This window comes from Helianthus annuus, chromosome 1 (assembly GCF_002127325.2).
Source record: "Helianthus annuus cultivar XRQ/B chromosome 1, HanXRQr2.0-SUNRISE, whole genome shotgun sequence".
Lineage (NCBI taxonomy): Eukaryota > Viridiplantae > Streptophyta > Magnoliopsida > Asterales > Asteraceae > Helianthus > Helianthus annuus.
The window spans coordinates 134,919,985-134,926,478 of NC_035433.2; the positions used below are offsets into that span (position 1 = coordinate 134,919,985).

The 6,494-nt window shown below is 39.8% G+C and overlaps 1 long non-coding RNA gene across 1 annotated transcript; it reads left to right on the top strand.

Moving 5' to 3' along the window:
* The first annotated feature begins 2,648 nt into the window (after nucleotides 1-2,648).
* On the top strand, nucleotides 2,649-4,319 carry LOC110940003. The gene is made up of 2 exons (XR_002592720.1): nucleotides 2,649-3,988; nucleotides 4,090-4,319. It is a non-coding gene; the product is annotated as an uncharacterized LOC110940003 (long non-coding RNA).
* Nucleotides 4,320-6,494: the final 2,175 nt, after the last annotated feature.

Sequence of the window (6,494 nt, forward strand, 5' to 3'; positions counted from 1 at the left end):
TACGGCTCATCATTGGACCTCCCATTGAAGTGAGGAAGTATGTTGATGTAATGCGGTTTACAATCAAACATCCTCCTTTCGCATACTATCGGAGAATTATTCTCGGTCACTATCGGGCGGAAACGGTCATTTACTCCCCGTAGAGGTTGTTGACGACGTTGTGGACCATTAACCTCTTGATCGACCGGTCTTCGATTATCCCTTCTCTCACCTCTTTGATCCCCCCTTCGATTATCCCTTGGGTTACCACCTCCCACGAAACGAGGAATCCGGTTAGGGTTTACATTGTTGTTGTTGTTATTGTTGTTGTAAAACCCATCATTCCGGTTCCGTTGGTTATTGTTTTGTGGTTGACGGTTGTTCCCATATCCATCGTTTCGTCCACCTCCATAACCGTATTCATCTTCCCCAACATAATTGGCGTTTTGGTAACCAAATTCCTCATCGTCATACCTTCTAGCATTGTAGATGTTTCCCCTATTCACGTAAACCCACTCTTCATCATCATTAGCCCGATCATCGTAATACCCCCCATCGTCCGAATTTTCCGTATGAATGCTTACGTGTTCCGGCGATTGATAACCGGGAACACTGTACGGTTCATCATCGGGGATTGCATTCCTTAAATCGTCGATGTTGAAAAACGGGTCTTCATTTGCGGGATTGCCGCGATCACGGTTACCTCTTCGATCGGAATTGACATTCCGGTCATCAAGGTTGATAGGTAACGATGCTTGTCGGTGAAGGGGTTGTTGTTGAGGTGTTCGTTGGGTGTTGTTGGTATTTTGGTTTCGGAAAGGTGGAGTAGGTGGTCTTGCATTGGTGTTACCACCCGGTTGTTCTTGAGCGGGATAAAAGGTTCCTCGGGATTGGAATTGATTTGGGTTGAGGTTTTGGTTGGGGTTAAAGTCTTGGTTGGAGTTGTGGTTTGCCATTGAATCGGTTTCAATGGTCGGTGTGAGTGGTGGTGTTTGGTTGGTTTGATTAGAAGCAAGAGTTGCTTCTAACCGGCTTGCTAGGTTTCTTCTTGCGAGTCTTTCAATTTCCGGTTCGTAGACTAGAGGTGAACTCCTCCCGGAATTGCGTGTACGCATGCACTACCTGTAACCTGCACAAGTAACACACCCCGCGTAACAAGGAAAAAGACAATACATAAAGAAAGCAAAACAAATTAAACAGTTAATCACAATAATTCAAACAATATCCAAACACAAAGCGCACGCACTCCCCGGCAACGGCGCCAAAATTTGATCGGAGTGTCGCGCTCCGGTCAAAGATAATATTTATAAGCCCAAATTACCTTTAACAATGTGTTAGTGGTAGTAAGGGGTCGATCCACGAAGAGTATGTGGTTTGTGTATGGATTCGAATGAATTATAAACGATTGTCACAATTTATGAAGCTTGCTAAAGTATTTTTGGGTTTTCGTTTAATTGAGAGAAATGATTTTTAACTAAATGGATTTATGAGAATGATTGACAAATACTACTTAATGATTGCAATAAAAACGGTTGTAGAACGATAATAATAAAAAAGGAATCACACCCGGTTTCGGTAATATGTAACCTAAGATTTCTACAAGTTCTAGTTTCAACTCAAATGCATTTGATTAACGGATTTAGTGTACTGTGACTTAGGTGCTACTAACTATCAACGCCCCGAAGAACGGAAAAAAAGACACTTTGTAATCAACACAAGTAAATCCTAACAATGACAATGTACAATTACATATCACCGTTTCGCGAAGTCATAACTTTTAACATCGCTCGACAATTCACGAATTCGTAACAAATGTAATACTATTGTCAAGAGTTTCAAAAACCAAATACAAATTGTCACTAAGTTAAAACAAGAACAATTCAAAACCCTAGAATTAACAACTACCTACACCGGGGTGAAACCGAGATGATTAGCCGCTCATGGTTGAAGAAGCTTGATCACCGGATGTTTGGAACGCGGAAGGATTCATCTTGAAGCTTGATTGGATGGAGAATTGATGGATGTTAGTTATGGATGGTGATGGTGGAAAATGGTGAGTGATTCGATGAACTAGGGTTTGAGGAAGGAATTGGGGATTTGATGATGATTCGGTTGTTGAGATGATGATAGTTGAATGATTGGTGAATGATAGTGTAAAAGATGGTGTGTGAGGCTCCAAAAACAAGATTCAAACTCCTCCAAAAGTGTAACTCCCGAAATCAATGAGTCCCCACCAATAAAAATCGAACTTGACCCTTAATTCCTCAAATTTTCGCGTTGCTGGTTTTGATAAGCCGTCGCCGACGGCCCTCAACCCGTCGACGACGGGCCCTGGTTTTGTCTCCTGCTCCGACGCGTTAATTGACTGGTTACGGGAAAAAGAGAGCCGACGGGTTTATCTGGGGGGCGTCGCCGACGGTCTGGACCCCGTCGGCGACGGGCTCTCCTTTGTGAATCCTCCATTTTTCGCTCCCGACTCTCCCGGTTGATCCATGACGCATTCTGGTGCTTCGGTTTTCGACCTGGTGATCCGTAAAGCTCCCGAAAAGCTCCTTAAACTTCATTAAACCTGCAAAACACAAATCTAATTAAAAGTAGGCTATTCCCGATTAAAAGTCAAGTAAAAACATCAACTTAAGCATTAACGAACACCGGTTTTCAACCACGCATCACCATTCATATTCATCATCATCATATTAGACATCATCATCATCAAACGTCTCCGATCAAACTCCATTTGAACCGTTCATCTCTTCTCCGGTAACTATTCGACCATCTTCTCCGGTCATCACAACCTTCGTTCATCGTCTTTCTCGCCACTGCCATCAACACACCCTCGGTCACCTGTTACATCTTTATCTCTGTTCTCATCGTAGATACGGTTCACGTTTATTATCGTACATCATCTAAAACAGATTCGAAACACTACACGGTTCACGTGTATTGTCGTTCACCTCCGGCCAGCGACTGTCATCTACCATCATCATCCGATCGACATCGCAAGTATTCGTGTTCTTGTTTTTGTCTCTCGAATTCAGTATTGTGTTCTAGAGCTCAAGTCTTTCAGCATCTGCTTGTATGAGTTTGTGACGGAAATGGGAAGGAAACCGGAAGAAAACAAAATTGTTTTGGTTTTTTTTTGTGACAGCTCTTGTCATCGGGAAAAGAAGGATACTTATGACATATTTCTGTTGTCGGGGCTTATGAGAATTTGCGTGGGAAGCTTTGTCCAATAACCAGAAGTTTTGGTTGTGTATTTCATAATGATTCGATGTTGTTATTCAGATTTCGGTGACTAGCAAAATATCTTGGTGGCTGATGTCCTTTGTTTGCGGCTAGGGTTTGGAGTTTTGCATGTGCTGGATCATATGATGGGCCAATCATTAGCCAATATTGTAAATTCTAGATTGGGCATTCCCATGGGCCCACTTAATTGTTACGTGACGTTATTTCAACATCATCAAGTGGTTTTTAAGTGAAGTGGGCCGATTAAAGTGGTGCAAAATTTTGGAGCATATTTGAATCAGTTCTTTGTTGGACCGGATAGAGAATGGGCTTGTTTACTATTGTACCATTAAAAGAAAAGATCCAAAATTGAAGATCATCACAGTTGAAGAAGACATTATTTTTCTAATCCGTAATAAAGATAGCATAAAACTAGGGGGATATTGTAAGGCCCAGAAATTGTATAGTTTTACGCTTATCTTTATTGTACACAGTTATGTTTATTGGGCTTAGAATAGGACTTGGGTTTGGGCTAGGCCATGTGGGCCGATTGGTTAGAGGCTCCTATATATTGTCATTCTAGTTTATTGTTAGGGAGCTCTCTCATATTTTTGTAATCATGTAATCCCCATGGAGAACCTTGTACCAGACAATCCTAGAGATTGTGTGCAAGGTTCTTAGAGATTGTACCAGACGTTCCTAGAGAGCGTGTGCAATCTTCTTAGAGATCGTACCAGACGGTTCGTTGAAACCGTGTGCGATCAAAGCAGCGGCACAAAGTTTGGTAATAATATTTTTTCTTTTTGTTCTTGTGGTTTGATCTTATATTCCGCGTTCGATTAAACCTTTGAGTGATATCGTTGAAACCGTGTGCGATCAAAGCAGCGGCACAAAGCAGCGGCACAAGGTGTGGTTTGATCAAGCTCGGACTTTTTTGCCATCCCTAACCGATACCGACCGTCGGATTCTTATTACCCTTAGAGAGTTTTTCCCCGGTGGAACCCATATTGAGATGTGAAGATGTTATGGTAAGATGTGTGAGGACGATGTTGGTATTTATAGAGCTTGTATAATTTAGGTTTTTCTTTTATGCAAAAATAAATACTTCACTCTTTTCTTTCTTTCTTTCTTTTCTTTTCTTTTTTTATGCAAAAGACCTAGTTAAGCTCTTTCTTAAGAACGAATGAGAGTTTAATACTAAAAGTGCGTGTGTGTGTCGATAAGTGTATTAAATATATAGTTTTAATTAGTTAAATTTGGTTTATAAACTATAGACTCCCATCGAAAGCTAACCTATTTTATTAATGTTTTAAGTATACAATGAGTGGTCACATCAGTTATTCTTCATGCTGGACAGTTATTCTTCACAGGGGCGGACTTAGTATAGTCGTAGGCGTAGCCCGGGCTACGGCTCAACTTTTAAACGGTAGTGTAAAAAAAAATTTTTCCCGATTTTTATACTAAGGATACCCCTCAACCGCTACTAGGACACCCCTCAAATTTTTTTTTAGAAACTGATATTAAGCCCAAATTAATTGCCAATATTAATTCATAAAGCCTAGCACAAATGTGATATGCTCAATATTGATTCGTTAATCTAAATACTAATAACTTAAAGAGTAAAATGCACGGCGTGGTTTTGCAAAATAACATCTATAGTCCCCAACTTTTGGAAATTACACCGGTGCTCCCTGTGGTTTGACAGTTTGTTACTCGGATAGTCCCTGGAGTGGATGATGGTTAGTTTTCTCCGTTAAGTGGATGTGAAATGCCAAATTTACCCTTCATCTTCTCGACTCTATAAAACAAAACAACCCCACCCACCCCCGCCTTTCTCTCCGTCTCCCCCCACCATTAATCACGTTCTTCCTTATGTTAACAAGCTTCGTGATTATCAAAACAGAGGTCAAAACACTGTTTTCTTTGATGGGCAGGTGAAATTCTTGGATTATTCATTCATTATTATCGTTTTTTCGCAAACAAGCGATTACATAAATGTTGCAGGACCGGCTAGCTAAGGTGGTCTCTTTTGTATCATCATTGCTGGATGACATAAGCCTATTCTAATAATAGCTTCTTCCAGTGCTCTTTCCTTGTGGGAAACCGAGTTTTCAATGTGGTCAAAGACCTCTTTCCTTGTGGGAAACCGAGTTTTCAATGTGGTCAAAGACGATCACTGTTGTAACATACAAAGGGACCAAAGATATTGCCATTAAAGATTTAGAGTGTCAAGTCCTTTCATCTTCTCCGGATGCCATCTTTGAGGTACATAATGGATAGTATATAACAAAACTAACATGAATTCATGTTTGGATTTTGTTAATCTTTCTGTTTCCACCACCATTAAAGGTGGGGGTGGGTGGGGTTAGGGTGGAGTTGTTTTGTTTTTATAGAGTGAAGAAGATGAATGGTAAATTTGTCATTTCACACCCACTTAACAGGGAAAATTAACCGTCATCCATTCTAGGGGCTATCCGAGTAACAAACTATCAAACCACAGGGAGCACCGGTGTAATTTCCAAAAGTTGGGGACTATATGTGTTATTTTGCAAAACCACAGGGACTATCCGTGCATTTTACTCTAACTTAAAAAAAAACTAGTTTATAAAATTTAATTCGGTAAGACCTAAAGGCCTTTTTTTGGCTCGCTCAGGGAACTTGAATTTTCAGGATCGGCCCTGCCCCGTAATGTAGCTAAAAAAATTTCTGTTCTATAAATGTATCGTAAAAAAATTGGGATACCCCTGAATATTTCTTCTAGTTCCGCCACTGATTCTTCATGCAATCTCACAAGTACAATCATATATTCTTCATGCATGATATTTGACCAAGACAGTTACCAATATATATTAGTTTCTTAGAGCATTCATATTTAATTGTTTTTGTTTATATCTATATAATTACAATATTTTATTTATAGCATATGACAAGTCCATCAAAATCATCCAAGATTTCGGCCTAAACTGACTTGCTTACTACTTCCATTTTAACAAAACATAAACTCTTGTAACATCCAACAAGTTGTAAGTTCATTATCAAATAAACATAAACATACAAGTACTTACAATACACAATCAAGCAACAACTTATCTACTTCCAATAATTCCGTTTTTTTCCATGAGTTTACTTATTAAATCAAACCACTTGTAGGTTCATGACCCTTAATTACCACAAGAAAACCCCCTTAATATAGATGGATGAAGGCTAGTGTGATGAGATATAGCTTCAAGTTATGCTCCAATACTTCTAATATCTCATCACAAGGTCAATCCTAAGTGAAATTTAGTGTG